Below are 26124 nucleotides of genomic sequence, written 5' to 3' on the forward strand. Positions count from 1 at the left end.
GAACATGTTTATTTTCTGGGTTTCTCCCTCATTGGAATATTGATGTTAATTCATATATGATCTTGTTATATAGCTTGCACTGAATATGTAATTTAATACATTAAAATATTGCTAACATTATTAAGCACCTTAAAAATTTTCTGCTTCGTGAGCATTTGACAGGATGTTGCTTCTCATTGTCCTAGAAATCCCTGTGTCCGCTTTCATGAACGGTGTCTTCTTTATCTTCTTTCCCACGAAGCGGACGTGGAGAGGAGAGAGGTCTCGTAGCTAATGATGCTGACCTTCTCCTGTGGTTACGCATTGTCGCTAGGTCCTCTTGGGGGGAAGGTCTCGTGTCTCTCACTCGTTTGCTAATTTGACTGCCTGCTTCTTTGCTGCTGAATTTGGAGAGTTCTTTACATTTTCTAGTTACTACTCAGTTGTCGGCTACATGGATTCAATTGTTTTCTCCTATGCGGTAGCTTTTATTTTCATCTTCTTGAAGAGGCCTTTGCTGAGCAATTTGAAGACATTTAATGATGTCCAATGTATCAGTGGTTTCTCTCAGGAATCGTGCTTTTTACTCTCAAGTCTCGGAACTTCTCGCCGAGCCCTGGATGCCAAGACCATCTCCTGTTTTTGTTCTAAAGGTTTTATGAGTTCATCTTTAAACCCATGATCCATTTGCGTTAATTTTTGTGTACGATGTAAGACTTACATTGGAGTTTATTATTTTGGCTATGGATATTCAATTTTCCAGTACCATTTGTTAAGAAGGCTATCTTTTTTCTCTCCATTAAATTGCTTTTGCAACTTTGCACAAAATCAATTGGGCATATTTTTGTGGTTCTGTTTCTCAGTGTCTATTCTGCTGCATCGATCCATGCGTCTACCCCTCTGGAAATCCTTTCAATTACTTTTGCTACATAATAAGGCGTGAAATCGGGTAGACTGGTTCCTCCAACTTAATATTCTTTCCTCCAAAGTTGTTTTAGCTGTTCTAGTTACTTAGTCACTACATATAAATTTTAGAATAATGTTCTATGTCTTGAATAAAACTCCTTCTGGATGACTAGGCTTGTTAAATGATTTTTTAAAGAATGTTCTTTGTTTTAAAGAAAAATTGTGAAGAAAGCAGAAAGTTCCCATACACTTCATTCCCAACCCCCTTACTACGAATGTGTCACAGCAGTGTCGTGCCTTTGTCACAATTAATAAACCTATCCTGATATATTATTATCACCTTGGGTCTGCTCGGATTTCTTGGTTTTTACCCAGTGGCCTCTTCCTATCCCAGCATCCTCCAGGGCACCCCATCACATCCAGCTGCCACGTCTCCTTAGGCCCCTCTTGCTTCAACGGTTTTACAGCTTGTCCTTGTTTTTGATGAACTCGACAGCTTTTAAGAGAGGACGTGGGGTGCTGGGTAGGACATCCTTCGGTGGGAATTCCCCCAAGGGTTTTTCACAATTAGGCAGCGGATATGGGGTTCGGCGAGAAGGACTCGTGGGGCTGTGGTTTGTGTGACTTCATCTCGGAAGTGCAGGCTGTGCACGTGAACTTGCACCGCAGCTGCTGCCCTGGCCCCCGGCAAGCTTCCCCGGGGCTCTCCGTGGCTCCGCCTCCTTCTCCTTCCTCCCGGAGCCCCGTCCAAGGTCGTCCCCACGCGCAGCTCGCGCTTCGGGAGCTGGACCCCTGAGGTCGGCTCCAGTCTGAGGGTGGCATGCATGCATGAATTATCAGGGGTCCTCCCGCTCAGGTTTACCCCCTCCCTCCTTTCTCTGTGCAGCCGCCGGCCTCCGTCAGCTAACCTCATGGATATCTGGGCCCTGCTTCCAGCGATTACCCAAAACCACGACGCTTCCCGTCGTTTCCCAAACCGTTCCAGCTTTGGTCATCGGAAGCCCCCTCCGCTGGGTCTCGTGTCCCGTAGACATATCCTGTCGTCGGTTTTGTTTGGTCGGTTTGACTTTGATCTTTTCGAGGACTCCCTTACATTCTGCCGTGACGCCGTGCTCCAGGTTACCGGTGCGTGTTTGCTGCCCTGCACCCAGACTCTGCCGTTGCTCCAGGGGTTCCGGAGCCTGGCTGCTTTCACCCAGTAACGGTGCTAAGCATGTACTAGTGTTTTTAGTGAGCAAAGCACCACTATCATTTCATGTTGAAATGCGGCGCAATGCTTAGAAAGAAGGCAAGAAGGACCTTATAGTAGGAAAAGTGCATTAGGAGAAATACATTTTCGCTAGTGAAATTGTGTAGTGAAAACAATTACTCTGCATCTTGTGTTCTCGGATTTTAGCTGTTGATTTTAGACAGTTCCAGGGATATTGCTCAGGCTTTATACTCTTCATAAAAAATGGTGAGATTTCCAGCTCACCTGGGCACACTTGATCTCTGTACTTTGCACAGTGTGAGAAACCGTGACGCCCACCCTGCAGAGGGGGTACTGGGCTGTTGAACTTCATCGTTGACTGTCTGTTATTCAGTCCAGAGCTATGTGTAAAGGAAAACTTGGTGTTGACAATATAGCAATGCCAAGTTCAAAGGGCAATGTGACCATATTCATACTTTTAGATCAGTACACAATGGAAAATGAGTTACTATTTAATGTCAATTCACAGCATCTGTTGTCCCTCCTCCAAAATTTTTTTTTGTGATAGTGGTGCATTTGTGCTTAAAACTGCCAATTTTCTATGATTTAATTTAGTTGAATCACAGAAGTAAGGTTTAGGGTTATAGACAGTCATTTTCTAGAGTTTCTCTCCTAACTGAATTTAGTTTAAAAAATTGCAAAATTAAATGTTCATATATGATGTCATAGCATTATCATAATTCCACTTTAATCAACTTATTAAAGCACTACTTCCAATGTTGTAAAATATATTTTATGGAAAAATTCAAAATAATTTTTTTATCAAACAAGAACAAATTTAGTGTTGTGGTGGTACACATGATCTAGAGTACGGTTATGTATGATTCCATCTCAAGGAATTACTTCTTAAGGAAATAACACAACCTTAAAGTTACAACCAAATAAAAGATAAACCAAAATACAATTATTTTCCTTCAGGCATAGTATCAGTTAATTGAATAATTTATGTGAATATTTGAACAACTATGTTGCAAAAATTGTGCAAGACCATGACAAAGGAGATAAGTGTGGCATGGTAATATGTCCATGGAGCTTATGACATTAGAAAGCCAGACAATATTACGTTTTCCACATGCTAAGTTCAATGGCAGTATAACTGAAGCTGTCGCATATTTTGTTAAGTTAGACTTCCGAGGCATAATTGTCTCCTCAAGACCGCCTGGATAATCCTAACGTCAAACTAAGGGCTGTGCTATTTTCAAAACTATCTTCCCAATCTGTTGGTTAATGCTACCCATTTAAAATACCTTGGATACCTTTTAATGATCAGCTGCACAACTAGAAAAGCTTCCTTTTCTTCTAATACACTTAAGATTTGTATCATCTTAAAATTTTATTTCAGAATTTACAAGATATCATAGTGTTTAAATCCATGGCTTCGGATCAAACAGATCAGTATTTTACTGCCAATGCCAGAATTAATGCACTATTGTGTTTCCTAGCTTTGGTTTTCATCTCTGAAAAATGGGGAGCAGCAGTGCCCACCTCATGCAGCTGTTATGAAGATTAATAATGATATTTTAGTGTTAGAAATGATTGCTATAACACTGAATGATTATCCAGTCAAACAATTTATTCTAAGCTTCCTAATCATTTCAGGACTCAATACCAGGCTCTGACAATGGGACCATTTATTACAAGTTTTGAACAGAGAAGCCTGCTAGTCTTTTTTTCCTCCTCATGCAGTGATTGGATGAATGACAGAATAATACTGAAATGCAGTCAAAGAAAATGAAATCACTTCTATTTTTGGAGACTTATATTTGGACCAGAGAGTTTAAATGACATGTGTGATGTGGCCTTATGACAGAATCCGAGCCACACTTCAGGGTGTCTAGCTGTATTTCACAAGTACTCCTTTCTGCTGAGCCCACATTCATGTAACGCTCTAATTATTTTTAGAATATCTGTATTAATCACCTCCTTGAAAACCCGAGGCTGGCTCTCCCAGGTGTGATGTATGAAGCGTGACCTGGCCGAAGCCGCTCACCTATCTTTTTCGGTGTGATAAAGATGTCCCAGCGGGTCCTTTGTTCCAGTTTTTTTTTTTTTTTTCTTTTTGCCACCGTGTCAACCAGTGCTTCACAGCTTACTCACCCAACATTTGCTAGGCAGGCCTTTTTGTTTCACTTGAACTTCAGGTGAACCTGCGGTTCCCTGGAAGCCACAAGCCAGGATTCCACATGTACACATTGTGTGTTGATGGACAAGAAAGGGGAGCGTGTGGCTTCCTTGCCTTTCACTATTTGAAGCCATAGTCAAGTTCACACCAGCAGCTCCTTCCCAAGTTCACACGCTCAAGTGGATGCTGGCAAGGAGGATGCTGGGAAAACTGTCATAAATCTTATAACGGTCTCTAAGATTTTTGGCAATGTGTGCCTCCACATAAAGGGGTTTAGGTTTTTTGCTAAAGGTATTGTTTAGAAGTTGATACATGACACGTGTATCAAGACCCATTTCTGTGTCGCTCCCACGCAAAATTGGCTTTTAGTGAAGGAGGAGATGGCATGTTGTCACAAAGTTTTAAATAAGAAACAGAATTTATGCTCTTAGGCGTCTCTTCCCTTGCAGAATGGGGTAGAAATCTCTCCTTACCCTATATATTCAAAAGGGTAATGTAGCACCACACACAGAGGTTCAATACATATGTGGGGAATGAATGAATGAATGAATGAATGGTGATTAACTCTTCACGTAAAGACTGTGACCCAATCATGACTTTGCTACCAGTGTCCAGGCATGACACCTGTCTGTAGAGCAATGAACATCAGTGTCTGGGTATGAGGTCTTTCAGTCGAGAAGGAGTCCAGAGTCAACATTCTACAGTGACTTCTAAAGGGGAATTTAACTCCAGGTCATATGTGAGGTCCGTTCCCACCTCCCTTACAAGCCCCACACTTGCTCTTTCATTTTTCTGGCTGCGTCTAATCGATTCCTGGGGGATGTTTGGGGTTCGAACCACCTCCCCGAGTCCACGCCAGCACCTCCTGAGGACCCAGCCCTGTTCCCAGATCCACTCACAGTCTCCCAAAGCCGCCCTCGAGGGGGAGAATTGCTGCCCCTAACGTACTTCTCAGTGTCCCTGCATCCCTTTGTCTGGTCGGGCTCTCTAGCTTTACTTCTGCTAGACTTTTTTAGCTGTGGTCACTTAAGCTGCCCCTTCCAGGCATATTTCAGGCTCATGACAATTAATGGGAAATCAGTCAACACAGTTGTCATTTTTTCCCAACAAGGTTCAACTGCACAAGTGCGAAACAACATAGGCTAAAAGTTGTTTAATCCCAATTATAGTTAACCGAGCAAAGATGTGAAGTTTTCTGCAAGGGAGTGAATAAAATAAAGAATCAGAGGATTTCTACTGGGAGGTAAAGGTATCAAATGCAGGAAGCCAGTAAAATTGAGATATAAACCAAGGGCAGGTGGGCTTGGTATGGTCCCGATATTGTAACAGATGACACTGTGTTAGAAGGAGAGTAGGACAGCTGAGATGGGAGTATGGAGGCATTACAATTGTAGGTGACAAAGAGTTCTGACAATGAGAGTTAGTGGCTGAAGTCCGCTGTAATCAGAAAAGAATTTAGAAGAGAAGTTAGAGAGATAATTAGAAGAGAAATACGAGGCTCTGAGAGGTTGGCTATTGCAAGACCATCAATAAGGATATTGATATCACAGAACAAATGTCGACATTAAGGGTGTTCCTCATTAACTTAAAATTATGAGGAACAAAGAGAACGGCCCAGGGGAGCAGTGAGAGAGGGGGGGAGGGAGGTGCGTACTGATCGGCTGCCTCATCAGACGTCCAGGTGAAAGGAAGCATGGGAGGCTTTTGTTTGGGTTGACTGTTGTCCTACTGCGCTCAGGTCTGAGCCCGCGTGCCAGAAAGGAGGGAGGGATTTTGTGTGCCCACATCATGCATCTCGGTGCAGTCTGAGGCTGTGAGCCCCAGTCTCCCATTAGAGGAACAGGCCCATCTTCCAAGAATGGGTCTCCTTTAGTCCATTGACCAATGACCCTCAGCGAGGGGCTGGGAGCAGCCCCCTGGGATGGCTGGTTTTCAGAGGGTAGTCTCGGAGGCCTTGGGTCAGGCCCGGATAACGTGCCCACAGAGAAGGACACTCACGTCCACCTTCCGTCCGATGTGCTCCGCAGACACGTCCGAGAGGATGGCAAGGAAGGACAGCTGTCGAACGCTGTGATCATAGATATGCAGAAGAGCAAGGGACACAGGGGACATGTTCCCTTCACCACAAACACAAAGTGGTGCTCAGTTAATCAGGAGAAATAGACAAAAGAAAAAATGGAAACACAAAACACATTGAAAAGTATAAAATCACTAGCGAGGTCGCAAATTTTAATGTGCTGTTAGAAACGGGCTTCCAAGGTGGTAAGGGACTAACAGTAAGTGGGGGCAGAAAGGGGCAGCGCGGACCCCGACCAAAGGAAAGTGGGCGTGTCTACATTCATGTCTGATGGAACAGGCCTCGGAACATGCAGCACTATTAGGGAGAAAGGCAGATTTTGTATAATGAGAAAGCTAGCAGTTCTCAAAGAAGACACAGCAGTGTGCAGTGTGTATGCATCCAACAGAGGCTGGCAGCGTGTAAAACAAATACGGGTGGAAATGGAAGGAGAAATAGACAAATCTGTAATTATAATGTGCTATTCTCAACAACTGGTAGAGCCGCTGGACCAGCCATGTGTAAGTACACCGTGACCTGACCACACTATCAGCCAACGTGACACACTCCCAGCGGTCAAAGGAGCCAACCGGCAGCAGAGAATGCACACTCTTTTCAAGCAGGGCTGCAGTGCCTACCGAGATAAAACATGTTTTCGACCACATTAAAAAAAGGCAAGTTTAAAAGAAAAGAAATCATGCAAGTTCTGTTGTCAGAACATAATGAGATTTAACTAAAAATTGGTAACTAGATAGCTAGAAAGGCTCCAAATACATGGAGATTAAATTACACACTTTTAAATAACTCCTAGATCAAAGAGGAAGTTCAAAGCCAAGTTCAAACATTTTGCTTGAATGAAAATAATGTATAACATTTAGGGACTGCATGCCCAGGTGTTTTTCCAGGGGGATGAAAGCAATTCGTGAGTTAGCAACCAGGATGCCACTCAGAAGTCCACCAGAGTCTGAGGGGTAACAGGTACACTCTGTCGCATGCATACATTCGATACTACCGAGCAACAAAAAGAATGAAGTATTGATATTTATGTGGTTGAAACATGAACGGAAGTAAGTATGGTTAGAGAAAGAAGCCAGTCAAATAGATTCCACTGCATGATGTCATTTTTTCTTTTTTAATAATATGTTTATCGCTGTTTTTATACAATTCTAGGAGATATAATGCATTGCATCAGACGGAAGGCACGCAGTGGGTGGTGCCCTTGTGACCAGAGGCTCGGTTCCAGAGGGGTGCAATGCTTTGGAGGGTATGGGTATGTTCGTGGTCATTATTTTGTGATGGTTTTGTGGGTATATAAACATTTCAAAATGTTTGCACCTGTGAACTTGAAATATATGCAGCTTATTTTAATTGCACTTCATAAACATGTTAAAATAAGTCATTAAATAAACAAGCAAGTCAATAAGTAAATAAAATCTTTCATTTTGCTTCACATTTAGCCTATCTGAAATCAGGGTGTTCCTGGGCCAGATGAGATGATACGTGGCCAGTTATTAAGTTACATCTCTCAGCTCTAAACTTGTCTTGTATCTGTTTTATATTAAAGCTTCACAGCCACGTCGGACTAGTATTTGTTAATAGGGTGTCATAGAAGGACCCCATATACTTCACTAGAACTTGGGGGGCACACCTTTGCTCTCTTCTGAAGACCAATATCTTCTTTGGAAAAACATTAGTAGATACCAGAGCTTACATCACAGACTGTGTTTATCCGACCTACTAAATGGTACTATTGGGTAGGCACAGGGGGTATGACATCATCCATGGGTATGGTATACATTGGGCTCTAGAACGTCCAGGGCGCAAGGCAGTTACGTGACCTGATTATTCAGACTCTCTCGCCGCCCTGTCTCTGCTAAGTCCTCACCCAGAGCCTCGTGGGTCCTTTTTTACGAGCAGTCCATGTAGGCAGGAAAAAAAACAAACAAACCAAAGATATCGGAGCCTAGGTTCAGAGATGGTGACCAAAACATACTGGTGTCAGCCCAAGCCCAGCACAGCCGGACCTGCGCAGCACGACCCGGGACCGGCAGCGGCGCCCAGAGAGAATGGTAAGCCCAACGCCCACTCTTCAGGTCGGAGCACTTTGGGCGTCCGGTTTCTTCTCGATGCAGAAACGGCCAGAAGGAAGGACCTGCATGGGTTGTGGCGAGGTTGTTGACTCTCAGACTCCGTGGTCTGCGGTTGGGCAAATCAGGTCGATTGACTGGTGACGCCGAGAGCCGGGGCAGCTGCATCGGCGGGTGCGGAGAGCCCAGCGCCCGCATCCACGCGACTCGCAGGAAGGGGCAGCCGTCCCAGGGCAGGCTGTCAGGGCCTGGCGGGCGGGGCGCGTGCTCTGCGGAGGGGCCGGCTCTGTTACCCGCCCCTTCACGTTTGCTCGGGGCGTCCAGGCGCAGAGCGGCCCTGGGGTGAGGGTGAAGGCCATGCACGGGACCGACAGCAAAACTGTTCCTCCGCAAGGACTACCTGGTTCCTGCTGGGGTCCTAACCTACCAACAGCCGAGACCAACAATGAGCCCCCAGTAAGACGACATATCTTGGGGACAGCCATTGCGGATTCCAAGGGGCCACTTCCACCATGGAGGAGGTAGGGATATGTCCGTATTGAAATAGGCAAAGTATCTTGTGCATGGAGATGCTTCCCGTTCCCATGATGCTCTCTGCCAGCATCCAGCATCCAGCATCCACCCACCCATGTGTGCAATGTCTTCTTCACAGTCTGGGTATCACATGCAACTTCCCTCCGACCGCAAACCTTACATAAGAGAAACCTTCAGAGACGCGAGTCCTGCTCCTGCGTGCATCCTTGTCAAAGCTTCTACATTTTAATAATGCCCAACTTTCCCCCTGGATGCTTGGCATCTGTGATGTTCAAAGATAATTTAAATTATACTTCTTTAACAGCTTTATGACATCTAAATTCTCTCTGTTCCAGTAACTTCAGGGGTTTCCGTCTTCTCCAAGGACCCTGATTGATACCACATTTTAATTAGAGTCATATTTTTGTTCTGGCTTCGCACACGAAATTATGCTTCTTCAGTTAATGGCAGCTTATGTTTTATGAAATAGAGTACTTAGCATAGTATTATTAATTCTATTTTAAGCAGTCAGTTGCTGACAGGAGCTCTAAGTATTTTAAAATAATATTGGACCAAATTTATTTAGAATTATTTGGGGAAGGATGTGATTATATAGCTGCTTAAATAGGAAAAGATGAAAGGGGAGTGGGGTGCATCTGAACCTTAAGTTGGGAAATTGTGTTATTTTTTTCAATGTGTGACACTTGGAATACTTTTTGACAAAAGCTAGAAATATAGTGCAAGTTTTTAAAATAAAATTGAAATTGGCCAGAAGTTTAAAGAATCCTTAAACTTATGTGAATGATTGATTAACTATTATTTTGATTTTTTACCTTTAAAAATCAAGCTATTCATCATTTCATTAGTAATCACACTTCTGTTTGGTATCACAGCTTCAACAAGAGGAAAAACACTGTCAGATCATCAGAGGAAGTGGTTTATGTGGAGCGGTTTATATCCACTGAAGAATCTTATTTATAAATGAGTTTGCAGCAGATAACTGTTCTCTGAGGTGTAACTCCAACAGTTTCTGCTAATTTCAGTGTTAAATTGATTTTCGGAGGACGCACACCTCTACAGGTGGGCACATCACCCTTGTGCCATCTGCACATGACTTTATCTGGTGGGATAAAAAGTCCCTCGTAATCAACAGCACCAACACCAAATCTGCTTTTCTTAATGGGATGTAACATTGCAAATGGCCATCCTTTAGGGCAGGTGAACCTTTGTTAATATTGTTATGCATTTTTAAATTACACATTTACCTTGAACTGCCTGTTAAGAGATTATTGAGCCAATGAAAAATACTCATGCAATTAGAATACCAGTCATGCATTTCATAGAGTAAATGACTGTTCTTAGAGCAACAGACTTGGATACAAATAGTCTAGAAGTGCATCTATGTCCTACTTTTTTCAGCAGGATGCCTTGCCGTGCCGAACAATTCCAGCACCGTGATGAGAAGTACAGAGTCACACCCCTTATGCCCGAACAGTGATTACGGAAACTGACACAAAACAGTTGATTTGCAGGTGCGTGTGCTACTCTAATGGAGCTTGTTAATGGAACTGAATTCTGCTCAGGAATGTTGTTGAACGTCACGTTGCTTTATGGTACGCTAAATTATTGTCAGACATAAAACAGGAAGCAGCTTCTATTGATTCTTAAATTAATCGGAACTAGGCTGCAAACTTTTTGATTTGTGATTCAATACAAGTTGGAGAAAATAAAATTTAGAGTAACACAATGTAATGCATGGGCATCTGTATAAGTTGGCACGTAGGTTGACAGATTGCAATACCCAGGAAATTAAAATATGTAAATCTGAAAACATCTTCATCTTACAAAGCACTTAAAATATTTGAAAATAAAATTAAATAGCTTGTTTTGTTTGGATTCTTTTTGGAAGATTTTCTCAAAGCTAATGTATGTAACAGAATATAGTTTGAAGATGCAAAGATTCATCTCTTTGCATATGCCCTTTTAAATGGATATTTATTTTATTTTATACATAACAAAAACTGTTTCTACGTAAGAGACAATATAAAAAATAGAGGCAACACCTATATCTGACAAAGAATGAATCTATACATCTATATGTTTTACTATTGAATTGATATTAAACACAATACAGTTCACAAGTACTCTTTACATCTAACAGTATATTGTGTACACTATTAACTGAATATTATTTCACAATGATTTGAAATTGATACATATTATATTATCTTACAACTTCAATTCGTGTTACCCAGACTCATTTTATTAGATTCTATTGTTGAAAATTGGTAGTTATAGAATGGATATTTCCAAATATTATATTTATTTATATTGATCTCTTATAAATTAAGAATATGTGCTTAGTGTTCTTTGTTTGTATTCTTTCCCTGGGATTGAGAAATAGGAGGTATCCCCTCCAAGGTTTCGTATACCTAAAAATGTACCCCTTATACATATTATAACATGAAAATAAATTGGTTTGATATTTTGTATCTCAAATTTCATTTTAATTTCTGCATAAGCTCTCTTGATGCCTCTTAATATTACTTGTCAAAAGAGGAATATCTGGGGCCATTTTTATTTTTCTTCTGTTAGAAAAATAATTTCTTTTGCATCACATTAGACATACATATTTGAAATTATTCATAAATATATTAATATTTATTACAAAGGTTCAAAAATCATGAATATAAAAATTCACTTTGGGTTATTTTCCAATATTGTTTAGGTCAATGCTTTTTTTGCTATCGTGGCTTATAATCTTGCTTATATTATCTTTTGTTTTTTTTATATTAAGAATGCTATTTTTTTCTACCTTGGATTTCATTTTAGGATTTCCATGTCATTTCCCTGCCATTTTTAAACCTTTGATTTGAATGCTAGTGATTTTTCTGAGGCTGTCTTCCACATCAGTTCAATTATTTGAAAGTTTTTGTTTAATTGAAACATGCCAAAAACCGCCCATATCCCAAGCCAGCTGTGGCCTGGGACCTGTGAGAGCGACCCCAGCCCTCCACATACACCAATGTCAGAGTGAAAGTCAACTGGCTAAGGCTGCCTGACCCTGACCCGTGACCCAGGGAGGATGTTTAAGAAGCCAGGATAAAAGTTCAAGGTACAGAAACAATTTCTGAGCAGAGACTTCAAATAGTACAAACTGTAAGGGAAATAGACTTCACAGACACCTTACCAAACAGGAAATCAACTGACGGAATGAACAAAACCAACACTTTTGAACGAGCCCCTGAAGTGGGGGAAGTGAAGGTGAGGGGCGGGCAGACATCGGAGGGTCCGAGGACCGAGCTTCCAGTCGGGACAGCCGCGGAACTCGGGCCCGACTGCAGAACACGCACAGCCAGGCATTGCTGGACCAGGGCCGTCAGCCGACATCCGGGAGGATGACGCCTGTGTGTGAAGCCAGTGGTCCCAGACTCCTCTGGAGATCACAGGGAGACCAGAGAAAAGGCAGTCAGGGAGTGTGGCTGAAGCCACCGTCACCCAGAGGGTCACCAAGACTGCGTGTCCCCAGTGCTGTCTCCTCCCTGCTGGGACCCGTGGCACACGCAGTGCTCCCTGAAAGAAAACGTCTCCAGGCCACACGCAGGTCCGAGATCAAAGGCAGAACCTCACTGGTTCAGGGGACTTCACACAATCAACAGCTCACCCCTAAATGCTTCCATCCCAGGGGTGTCCCCGGGGATGTGGTTGGAGCGGGGACATCAGAGATGGCACTGAACTAGTCCAGCCCAGTCACTAAAGCAAGCAAACAGAATCACTGAACTCAAAGTCAAAACAGTTTGAAAGTTAAATGATGGAGGGGAAAAATGATCTACTTGCAAACAGCCACCTGGAGAGTCCCGGGGTGACTACACTCACACCACATCGAACAGACTTGAAGACAAAGCTGTTGCTACACGTGAAGCGACATTTTCCACCTCTGCCCAGACGCGTTCTGCCCTCTGCCCCGACTTGCCTCCTGTGTTCTGTAATTCCTTCTCAGTCCCCACTGTTGGCAGGTTCTCCTTCATCCCACCGCACCCTTCCCCTCATGGAAATATTCTCCAGTTCCAGCTAGGAAATCTGTTTATAATACATTGACACACTCTCTTAAGTTGGATTCTTGCAAAGAATTTTTATAGAATTTTATGCCATCAGAAAGCTTTAGATCTTTCCTTGCATTGTAGACTGAACTTTTGCAAAAGTATTGCTGAAATATTACCAAAGACTTAGCCTAACTTCTAAATCAGTAGGATACCTTTCAAAGCCTCAAAACAAACTGTGTTCAAGCCACCTAGTTGGGTACCACTCTGTGCCAGTCGACACTGTATGTATGGCAGAAGAGTGGCAGAAAGAAGATGGCACTGATGTGCACATTGGGAGAAAGTCCCGGGCTGTGGAGGTCACTGAGCAATTTGATAACGTGAGCATTCCGAGACACGCGGGAGCCCTCTCTTCCACGGGGTCTGACACCACAGGGGGCTGCACAAGGGAGACACCAGGGGAGGCACGTGGTAAAAGCTGGGGCTACGCATCAGCTGACGTTTGTACGTCCCTTCAGAATTCAGTGTGGGCCTTTTCCTCATCGAATTGTAAACAAGAGTCTTTCATGTGTACATACGCCGTAAGAAATAGGAAGGATTCAGGCGTCGGTCCAGGTTACGGACAAAGATCAAACCAACTAAACAGCATCTGTTGCTCATTGACGGTCTTTGATTGTATCAAGAGCACGGTATTTTAAAAATCCTATTAGTTCAATGTAGTTTAAGATATTAAGTTCTTAGCACATTGTATTAAAATAGGATCATTATAATCAGAGTTGGTAGGAATGGCTTTCTGGGAGAAAAAATTCCTTAAATAATTCAAGAAACAGAGACCCAGGCATGGTTATACACCGCCACTCCTTCAGGTTGTGATGGAAATAAATATAAGACACCACTCAAGTGCAAGGGCATATTACACCTACAAATAACGTTGTGTTTACTTATTCATGAAGATATTTTCATGTTAATGGGGATATTTACACTTGACCAAATTTTCTCTCCTTCCTGAAATCTCCAAATTATGTCCCCCTGCTTGAAACACATTTTCTTTTTAAAATAATAATGTGTTCCCTTCGTAGTACTCATTTCTTGTCATGCATACAGCTGATCTCTGTGAATTTATGATTACTGTTTTGGATTATAAATTTCATCAGTTACATATTTTTAGATCCCTCCTTAGGAGTTCGCACCCATGATTTGCTCGCAAGCTTCTGTCTAAATCATCCGCCCCACAACCGGAGCTGAGGTACGGCTGGGAGCTGTTGTGACAGCCGAAATCCGTTGCTTGCAAAACCTGTCTTTTCCTTCCATGATACTGCGTTCAGTCTCTCCCCCCGCCCCCTCGCAGTAGTCTAAAACCCACTGTCTGTTTAACTCCATTCGCCGGAATTCCTTTTAATATATATGTGTACGTGCACATGTACACATATGTATGCATGTGTGTATGTGGTTCCATGTGTGTACGTGTATGTATACATGTGTGTGTCCATACACACACATCTCCCTCGGTAATGACAGGACACAGCACATTAGATGCAGACTTCCAGTGGCTGTCAGGAGAGCTGGTCTACACAGCTGTCACTCACTGCTGTGCATTCTGAATAAGTTATACAAGTTTCCCAAACTTCTGGTTCCTGACTCAAAAGTCAGACTTGTCACCTAACTTCTCCTTAACATGGCCGACAGCAGAAGCACAGGCTGGAATGTGCTGTTCAATATTTCGAGTATGATTCATTCCCAAATACAGAATTCACTTTTATAGGCTTAACTGCAAAATCCACTTTATTTTTTCCTGTTACAAAATAGTGTCATTCTTCTAAATATATCATACTTCATACTTAACTACAGACTTTAAAAACATAAGGTAATACTAAGGAGCCCCTCACTTAGAAAGTAAATTTTTAGTTAAACTTACATTGAAATAGAGATACAGATATCAATATTCATTTTATTTTATATTAAGTACATGTTTGTAGCCCTGACATTTATAACTTTTTAAAATTTTATTCTTATTATAATTAAATGTATTGGGGTAACACCGGCTGAGAATATTTTATGTGTATGTGTATGTGTGTGTATGTGTGTGTGTGTACACACACATAAAAATGTCTCAGGTATGCAATTCTGTAACATATCACATGTATATTGACCTGTGTGCTCACCACCCAAAGTCTAGTCTCCTTCACTCACCATAGACCTGACCCCCTTTCCCTCGTAATCAACCTCTCTTCTGGATGGACGTGTGCCTGAAAAATTTGAAAACCCTTATTCATAAAGATCCAGCACTGTTACGACCCCTGAAGCATTCCTCGCAGCAGCCAAGCCACAGGGAGACACTGAAGTGTCCTTCGTGCGGTGACGAGTGAAGGAGATGCAGTGTACAAACACGTACAGTGGAATAACGTGTAACTTTGGATGCAGCCAATACAGCAATCAGATATGTCAACACTCAAGACAGATAAAGAGACAATCCGATTTTTACTGATAAGCTTGTACAAATTTAGAAAATATTGAGTCATTAAAATCCCAGAAGTCTAATATTGAGAGGAAAAAAAAACATAGAAAATCGCCATACAGATATGGCCTATGCTTGCTTACACACAGATTTATCAACATTATTTGGGGGGTAAAAAGTAAATTAAAAGTCTCATAGATTATGACATCTTTCCAACAACAAGGTTACTTTTTATGTTTTAGCTTGGGAAAATAACTTCTGAGATAAGTGATTCGTTTCCTTTTTTAGCCATTACCGTTACTGTTGACACCGGTACAGATGCCTCCATTGTCCGCCCTTGGCCTCCTCCACCCCGCCCCGCACCCCCTTCCCTCGGGCCTTCCCGCTCTCATCGGTGTCCATGATGGGTGATGCTTGTATGTCCTCTGGCTAATCCCTTCACCTTCTGAAGGTCACTTGTCTAAGGGCAGATGACAAAGAAAACAAAAATAATTTTTTTCTGCATGGAGAACTTCACCATTCAAATGAGCGATCCATATAAATAGGCTCAATTATGACGCTAGTGTCATTCTAGGGATATAGGACTCGCCTAGCACATGAGTAATCACACGGCCTAATTCTATCATCGTTAACATGGCGATTGTTTGCGAGAATAGCTGAGTGACTAATTGTGTACCGCAACTAATTATCAAAAAAGACACAAAAATAGGATAAAGGCATTGCTTTGACCAACTTCTACAAGATGTATCAGTGTAGTGCCTTGTTTATCAATAAACATGCCATCGGACTAATGTATACTCTTCAAACCTTTTTTGTGAAGAATTACTCAGCTCTTGTGGAAAGAGAAGCGAGACGGAGGACCGTGTCCCAGCCTTGAGCGTTTATGCTGGAGTTTTAATCAACAGCTCAGCCGCAGCCTCCTCCGCTCTGAGTCCCGAAACGAGAGCTGGCATTTAGCCAGTGCAGTCGGGCCAGAGCGTTTAGGTCTACGGAGCCGGAGCCACACGGACGCGTCCTGAGGACAGGACACAGAGCCAGCGCCGGGCACACGGTTGTCGCTCACACCTAGTCGCCCGTCCAGACTGGCCTGTTACGACTGAGTCATGCTTTGCCTTCTAACACTTGAGGTTAAATAAATAAAAAGTTTCAAACCACAGGGCATACTGTCTATCAGACGTACGCGATGTGTCATAGGAACACATTTTATTCAAACGATGTGGAATGACAATAAAAGTCTTTCAGTAACACACATGAAACGCCAAAAGAACTAAACTTTACAGGCACCATGTGTAACTACATAAACCTTAGGTTCTAACACATTCTTTGATTGTGAGCTATGGTTCGTTTAATATCTGAGTTTTTTCTAGGTGATTAAACATAATCACGGATGTCAAGACCACTTTCCTTATGCAGTTTAGTCTGCGCCATGGAAATGGCATGACACCAACATTTGTCCAAATATTTGAACCTATTTGCAATGACTAGGCTGGGCTTCCTTAAAAAATAGGACTGCCCTCGCCAGGTGCCCCGGTTAGAGCATCGTATCAGTACACCAGGGCTGCGGGTTCGATCTCAGGTCAGGGTGCATATGGGAAGCAGCCAATGGATGCATCAGTGGGTGGAAGAACAAGTCATTCTCTCTCCCCCCGCCCTCTCTCTCCCCCTCCTCTCTTTCTCTCTCTCTCTTTCTCTGCCTCCCTCCTCTCTCTAAAAAAAATCAATACAATTTGTTTTAAAAGATAGGACTAGATGAACTCAACGTGACTTAGATGGAGGAAAAAGTCTGATTGTTGAATTTCTAAAAGTATACAAGTAATTAAAAAAGATTTTCCACGAGGAAAACCAGATAAAACAAGGCAAGAACTAACACGGAGGACCCAGGTCACACGGAATGCAGGGGCCTCGGTGCCGACGGTGTAACAACCCGTTTCCTCTCGGCGACCTGGGGGCTCATTTCTGCCCGAAGAGCTGCTGGCTTTGCGCCGGGAGGTGACTTCTCTCCCCGAGACAGGGCTCCGTGTACCTTGTTATCATTGCCAGTGATTGCCTACCTCGCCTCCAGACTGGTCATCACCATTGTTTCCCTCGCAAGTCCACAAAAAGGGGGCATTTCCGGTCACAACGCTGAATACACTGCCCTTTAACTGTCCCTTTGGGAAGGGAGGGAGTGGAACGTTTTTTTTAATACTTATAAATAAGAGTAAATCTTACGAGCTAAAACAGCTTTCATTGAAAGATTTATAATAGGAAAAGACTCTAGGCATTTATTTTAATTAGTCCCACAGCAAAGAGTCTGTTTTATTTACCCATCATTATTTATTTTATAATTAAACCATTTTACTGAAAGAATAGAAAATGTATTTACATGCAAGAAGACTACTAGGAATAACAATTATTTTACTTTAATTACTCTTTTAACTGAGTTAAAATGTCAACTGTTCCAACTTCCACGATAATCCCTTTTGTGTGTACAGTTCAAAAGGTAATAATTACCAACAATTTAAATTCAAGACTGGGCTTAGATAAGGAAATAAACAATTACCTTCTCCGAACCAGAAGCTTCCAGTCTCACACGTGCCTCAGATGGGCAGAGCAGTTTCATCACAAGTGTTTATTATAAAGTTAATAAGGAAAGAATGCACCGGGAGTAGTAAGTATCCGGAATTAATGCCGGATTTCAAAATAGGCACCGGCCGCGGTGAACCCTGAGAGGAGGGACGGGAATTACTCCTGCAGGCTAGAGCTGATTCAGTGAAGGAGGGGTCGGCTCTAGCACCTGCTCCAAACCTACAAATAGTCACAAACATGCACCATGGTACGAGGTCTAGTTCGGAACAATATGGAGGAGAGTCCATAGCATTACATCAGCTAGAGAAGTCACTGGAAGGCAGAAAGAAGGCAGCATTGACTTGGAGAAGAAAGCAGCTCAGAAGGGCCCGCAGGATGTCAGCGCCTGGGGGTGGGGAAGATGCGGGAGAGGGGCGAGGGCCGGAAACTCCAACGCCAGGAAAAGGGACCCAGAGTCAAAGGCGGCAGCCACGCAGGGACACGGGTACCCACGGCCTTCCCAAACCCACCCACTGGGGACAGGCGGCGGCCAGAGCGGGTGTGTGCCTCCAGGCAGGAAAGGGGGTGCAGCGCAGTGATTTGGGGAAGGAGTTTATACCCCTGGTTGTTGGCAGTGAGCAAAAGAATGAAAAGCTCACAACCAGAGAAAATTAGCTTCTCCTGTAAAAAAGCATCCTTCCCCGCCCGACTGTGACTGCCGGTGTGACTAGTCCCCGCACGCTGCCCTCACTCAAGGCCAGGACACTCGAAACTTCAAGGAGCTTCAGAAACATCTTGGGGAAATCCCTCCAGAATCCTCGTACACTTCAGTCACTGCCACAGGCCATTTTTTTCTTCCTCAATTCAGACGCATGGGATTAACAGACAACACTTAGTGTGTGTTGCTCTTAAACAAGGGATGCATTCATGCTTGTAACAAATTTGTGTTATGAAATTTCTGCCTGTCTGTGACAAAGAGGCACAGCACGCACCTTATGAAATTCCTCTGACTTGGGCTTCTCCGTATAAAAATCCCCTTTTCACGCTCGGTGACGTCTCGGGAGCAGTATGGCTTCAGGGACAGGAAATGAGGTGAAGGACAGGTGAGTGGATGTCATTATAGTCCCCAGCCTTTTGCCTTTAGAAAGTAGTAAAAGGGATCAAAAAAATAATGTGTTGCTTCATGACTTACGCAGTTAGTGCACAAAGCGTAAACAAGTGCTACGAAAGACAAAGACCGCTGGGCGAGGCGGGGTGGGGAAAAGAGGAGGCATTCCCAGAGTCTTCCCTTCTGTAGCTACCCCTGCCTCTAGAACCCCAAGTTTTCCCTTTCATCCCCTCCCGGGCTACTCTTAACAAGATCTGGAGTTGGACCCGTGTAGATGTGAGATGTCACATCCTCTGTTTCCTAGCTAGGTGACTCTAGATGACTCACCTACTCCCAATTTCATCAGCTCCAAAATGAGATTATCACCAGTTGGCCGATCTGTCGCACAGATGACGTGAGAACATGGATGTAGACCATTGTATGTGGTGGGTACGCAATAAAGGGTGGGCATCGCTCTCCTGGGCATCCGTCTTCAGGGACACCGTTTGGAGACCGCCTTTCTAAAGACCATCCGCTCCCTCACTGCGAGAGCGGATTTTTAACTAGCTCCTGGCGATGGACTGCAGGCTGCCCATCTATTTCCTAAACGGACCTCTAACAGAAAAGTGAGATGGTTGCATTATTGCCGGATGCAATGGCAGACGTGCCATTAGAAGAAAACCTACGGGGATACAAATCCCTAAGCAACACTTAATGAACTCTTAAAAAAGAAAAGAAAATAATGAAGGGAAAATGGGGACAACTATAATTGAACAACAATAAAAAAACTTAATTACCTAAATATCCAGCATTTATTTTTTCAAGTTCCTTTAGACACTTTTGCACACCTTTATATTTTCCATAGAGAAATTGCTTTTCAATTCCTTAACTCAAGTCACTTAGTTACTCCCAATTAATACATAAAGAGATTATGAATGCATGGTCTGAGTGTGTGTGTGTGTGTGTGTGAGGCCTTGTTTGTTTCTCTAATAGAATTAACATTCCCCGAGAACGCAGGCTTTGTCATGACGATGTACGCGTGAGTCCTATTTGCCTCACCCTGATTTTGCCAAACTACTTGCTTTACAGCAAGTCAGAATTTGATAAATTATTGTTACAAAATGTTTTTGAGCCCCACAAGAGCGGGAACTGTGCTTTTTTATTTGCTGTTTTTAACAATTTACTGCTGGTTGCTTAGGAGATATATGTTCTTCACAGACGCTGGCTCTAACTTTGATTTCCCTTTGTTCACAAAACACTGAGGGCCAATTCTGCCAGACAAATCAAAATCGTCTATTGATGATTGATGAGGTGTGTGCTCATCTTCTTATATCAAAATGTATTTATTTGATCAAAAAGATTCTCTCCCATGAAATAATTTTGTGTGTACCAGGACTTAAAAATGATCACCTCTATGGTGGAACTATTTAAACTATTAGGATATGCATGCTAAAATATTAGGCTATATTGCAAGTATATGATACATAGGTATGGATATACATTTCTTACAACTGCCTCCTGTGCTGATTTTACCCAAAAGCCCCTTAATTCTCTGCCCATTGGTGTACTTTGCAATCTGTCTGCAAATTCCCCTGGCAACTCCAGACTTTATTGTAGTATCGCTTTCTCGAGATAGTCTTTCCTGATGTCCTCTGCAACATTATCACCACGATGATTACTGCTAAGTACTCACCAAATGGTATTGCACTGGCATATTTATTTGCATATACCTGCTATTTAATCAGTGAGTCCCTGAGAGTGGTAACATTAGGTGGTAGAATTATATAACCATAATGGATTATTTGATCTGTTTTTGCAACTTTTAGTTCTATTTCTATTCTTCCATTTACATATCCTTTACTCCATTAAAAATAGACCTAAAAGTGGAAGGTCACCACCCCTGAGAGAAGAAAAAATTACAATGGTGGCTCTAAGCTGAAATGTTGCTTTAAAAGTCAGATTCCTGGAGCTCCCACAGGTAAAGAGCTTCAAAGTCAACGACTCCTGTCGTTACAACAAGAAAGGGCCAGAGGAGCCCAGCATCGATGACTTGCCTGGACTCACACTAGAGCTGACTTTGAGTCCCACTGCAGCCGCAGACAGGTGCGTGCAGGCTGCCTCGTCCACCTGTCCAGGTGTGGGCTCAAAGGGGAGGAGGGGACCGGGGCTTAAAATCTTCCAGCAGTCCGATGTCAAAGGGTACAAAGAAGCTTCCCATCCCACTCCAGTGTCATTATAATGTTTCCCTTAAGAAAACTGTGGAAAGGTAACCCTAGGCAGGAAAGAAGGGAGAGAGAGAGAGAGGGAGGGAGGGAGAGAGGGAGTGAGGGAGGGAGGGAGGGAGAGAGGGAGGGAAGGAGGGAGAGAGAGAGAGAAGGAGGGAGGGAGGGAGGGAGGGAAGGAAGGAGAAAGGAAGGAAGGAAGGAGTTACTATCTCATATAATCTGCTTCTTCTTCCTCATTTTTTCTTCTTTCTGTCTTACACCCTCCACCACGGCTCTCTACTCTCTCGCAAATAAAAAAAGGGTGTTCTGAGCCATGAATCATCTTTAAGTTGCTTTGAGTTCCTTGCCAGCTTAGGGGAGATTTTCAGGTTTACTTAGCACAGCCTTTCATCATCAGCCCTGAGGTGAGTGCGTGAGGCTGGGCCGGGGGAAGGAATCCGTGGTGAACGACAGTTTCTATGGCTGGGGCACTAAAACTCATAAGCCAGAGAGGCATTATTTGCCACTACGGCAAGAGGCTCAAAGCATTGTTTTTTATTTCGCTAAACCCAGCACCCTTTGGGTGACGTCTGCCTTGTCTGCGTCGGATGAAAGGGAATGATCTGACCTGCGCGGCTGCAAAACAATTCATCAATCACCTCTGAGTAGATCTCCTCTGGTATTTTCCAGTGCAGGCATTTTGATAAATGCATTTGGAGGGAATGCAAACCGTTTGTAAGGGAAGCAAACAGCCTCTTTTCGATCTTGGCATGGAGTGCTCTTATTGGAAATTATTCGAGTTTCCATCTCTTAATGTGTCTATGGTACTCCAGCGCAATTAATGTGTTTGTGGGCATGTGGATGGAGAGGTAAAGGGAGACAGGATTGTAAGAATTATATACAGAGGGGAGAATTTGAGTGGATTTTTATGAACAGAGCCCTATCCCAAAGGGATGGCTGAGAACCGGTCGATGCATAGGTTGCAGAGCGGCGATGCTTTCCAGGAGACTGACAGACGTATTATCCCCTCCCCCGATCTTAGAGGGCGGAGGTGGGGCTTAACTCAGGTGTTTACTTGGGGCTCTTAGGGGATGGGGGGCCGAGGCGTAATTGAGCCGACTCCACTTGGCTGTCCCTGTGGCTTCCCCCCAGAAGGGCATTTTGTCCGGCGTCCCAGCACGGTGAAAGGGAAGCCAAGCTCTCTGTCAGATGCGAGATGAGGAATTCATTGTTTTGTCTGCCGGTCAGAGGGGAAAGAATGGGTTTGGGAGACGGGACACACGCTGGGCGCCTCCGAGATATTTTCAATTCTTCAGAAACGTATTCAAATCAGCCCTCACTGCTGAAGGAGCTTGTACACTTTGAACCCCATTTGGGTTGCAGTGGCAATGTGTTATAAATAACCTCAAACTACATTTAAAAAAAAATGTCTATTGATGTCGTTTTGCAAAGTACCCAAATGTAAAAGGGAGAGGAGAAAATATCAAGCCCACAGGTAGGTGTGTGTGGCACTTTCTTACTGCCGATGTTCCCTGAGACCTTCCCCTTGGGAAAAATCATTACTGTGAACGCAACTCCTAACGAGGACATAGAAAAATCACAGCCTTCCGGTTTAGACCTGAAGGGAAGCAGCGCTTGCCACCCCAAACGATGGCTCTTTCCTACATTATTTTAAGCTGTTTTTTTTTTAAGATTTTATTTATTTATTTTTAGAGAGGGAAGGGAGGGAGAAAGAGAGAGAGAGAGAGACATCAATGTGCGGTTGCTGGGGATCATGGCCTGCAACCCAGGCATGTGCCCTGACTGGGAATCGAAACTGCGACACTTGGGTTCGCAGCCTGCACTCAATCCACTGAGCTACACCAGCCAGGGCATAAGCTGGTTATTTTTAAGACACAAAAGACACAGGAAGAACCTTTGGCTTTCCCCTCACCTGCCTAAAAGAATTGAGACAGAGGACCTGGCCCGGGCAGCTACCTTCATAGATAACTGCAGTTTAATACAAACTGTATGTGAGAGGCAGCAAACTAGCAAGACCCAGTCGAAGTCCTCCTGGCGCCCCATTGTGAAACACGGCCCGGCAAACGCTCACTGACCACGTGCTCCCGTTTCCATCCCGCTGTGGATTGCCTTCCTCCCCTCTGAAGTCCCCAAACACAACCCCGCCTCCCTTTCTCCTAAGAGCAAAACGGCAGGTGAGCCTTCGTTGCCCGGTGTTTCCTTGGGCGCCATGGTCCTGTGGAACCCCTGTGCAGATGTGTGATTAAACTGCCCCTTGGGTACACCCACGTAATTAAATTATGTTCTCCTTTAATCCGTTTGCCCTCCCCCACGGACCAAGACACAGCAACACACGATCGTTCCCCTCATTTCTGGTTCTCTCTCGTGCTAGTTTCTGTTTAGCGCTTGGAGACCTGAAAGGGGAAGCGGAGCAAGGAGCTCTGACTTCTCACTGCTGGGGGCCACCCCCCCACCACCTTGGGGGTCCCCTCCACTGTTGTCCCCTCGGAACCAGTTCCACTCCCAGAGTCTGAAGAGTCGGAGAGCTCACTGACACATGAAACAACGGAACGTGTGCTGGGTCTTGGAAAACGGTTGCACGTAATTGATTAAAAAGAAAAAATTGAAAAAAAAAATTACTTGATTTAAGATGTTGTTATACAGCATTCTTTGTATATAGATGCTGCACACATATTATTAGCCGAAGCCCTAACAGGAAGGTAATTCAATCACTTTTATCTAAGGTACATATATATATATTTAATTTTTAATATTTACAAATATGTTTTAGAGTTCTGGATATTCAAAGTACTCACTTTTTTTCTGAACATGAAGAAAGATATTATAATAAAGTATTAAAATATTAAAAATAATTTATGGTGATATTATGCATGAGAACTTTTTTGGCTGTAGTATACATTGTTATTGCCAATATCTATTAAAATTATAGATTTTTGCTTGATAAGTTTTATAAATCACTTAGGACTTCTGATAATTATTTTGCTTTAAGCCAAAAGGCAATATTTTATACAGAATACAGGAAAATAGAAACATGTCATTTACTTTTTTTATTGAATTCTGAACATTATTAAAAGATAGAGGTGTTAGATAAAATCTTTTGTTGCTGAGCAAAGTCCAGTGGAAAATAAATATTTCTTTTCAGTTTGGAGAATGAGGACACAATTCCCATTTCCTGATGCGGTCAAGACCCCTCCCCAGAGCCTTCGCTTCCTTTCTGCTCCTGTGATGCCTTCTCACCCTGACTCCCGGCAGACACGCACCGTCCTGTCCCAGCCTTCCCTCCGTGCTACCCACTGCAGGCAGTGTGTGTGCATGCACGAGTGTGTGAGACGGACGTGATGCAAGTTATAACAAAGGAGTCGGAGGAAGCTCACGGAATAAAATCAGCATCCCTCCTCAGAAGGAAGAGAAGTATTCAAAATATCCTTCACTTCGAATTCAGCAATTCTATTGAACGGTCGAATATAGAAAGAGTAGATGTGTGTATAGCAAGTTTGAGGAGACAGACAGAGGACCGCCAGGCCAGCACTGCCATGGGGCCTTCTCGCCACGGCCCGACTCCAGCACGAGGCAGGGAGTGCGGCGCATGCACTTGCCCGTGCGTAGTCACGGCCACACTGCAAAGAGATGCACTGAACCCAGAAGATGAAACAATCAACTCAGAAGTAACTTTTCTTTTTTCCGGAACGGAAGGATTGCACGGTCAGAAGTGAACCGACAGGTGAACCTTCAAAAGCAATGGAGAGTAAACAACTCGCAGACACTCGGAGTCACGATTTAAACGAACAAGGGAGAGTGTGTTCAATACTATGGAATGCCAAGTGAATGGATTGGGTATTAGGAGCATTCTCACAACGAGAAACACTGCCAATCTCATAAAACACACGGCAGTTTCCTTTTTTCTGGTCACTGTCTCTGGTTGTTCCCATTTTTGTCACATTTTCTCTGCCTGTTCTTTCCAAGTCTTGGAAGCTGCCTCCCAGCTTCTCCAAACATTTAAATGTTTCGAGTGTAAACCCTCCCGTCTGTTCAATTCTTCCCACTTATTCAACCAGCGCTGTTTCAGACGCCACCCTGGCTGCAGCGCTCTGTCACAGACCGAGGAAATCAAACGATTAAAAACTCAAAAGCTGCTGCTCTCCTAGAGCGAGCAACCAGGCAGAGGAGAGCCACAGGGACAAAAGCGCCGGGAAGATAGACTGAGACGGGGCGGACGGAGGTAAAAAGCGACCAGAGAATTCGGAGGACCCCCGTCTGGCACGCTGTTGAGGGAAGCTGGCTCCCAGACGACATTCACACTCTTGTGCTGGGCCAGGGCTGTGCGGGGCAGGCGTGGCGTCCTGGCTCGGGAGATGGCAGGTCGAGGCCTGCATTTCCATCTGGGGCGCTCCCCTCTCCTCTTCCCCCCTGCTGACACTGGTGTGCCCACAACCCCACGCCCCTCTTCATGCCCACTCTGTCTTGTCTCACGTGTTTGCATCATCGATATCAATATGGCATTCATTGTGCTGTGCAAGGGATAGAACATGCCTTCTCAGAGATGTCGCTATGATCAATAACAAAGTTGTCAAAGCATCTGCGTAAAAATATACATGGTCATAAACCCAGGTTTGATTTTAACTACTAGTTTCAAAGAAAACCCACCTGTGAGTTGGATGTTTAATCACCACATGGTACTTAAGTTTAAGATATACTGTCCCCCAAAAATGTACACTCAAAATTTATATTTTCATATTTCTAACGTTTTCCGTAATTTGCTTTAGGAAACAGAAATCCCATTTCATAAAACCTAGCCGTGTCCCACTGTGGATCTCGCCTGCCGGCTTGGACTTCCTGTAGGAGAACTCTGTTGGGCGTT

The sequence above is a fragment of the Phyllostomus discolor genome, chromosome 9 (genome assembly GCF_004126475.2).
Source record: "Phyllostomus discolor isolate MPI-MPIP mPhyDis1 chromosome 9, mPhyDis1.pri.v3, whole genome shotgun sequence".
Classification (NCBI taxonomy): Eukaryota; Metazoa; Chordata; class Mammalia; order Chiroptera; family Phyllostomidae; genus Phyllostomus; species Phyllostomus discolor.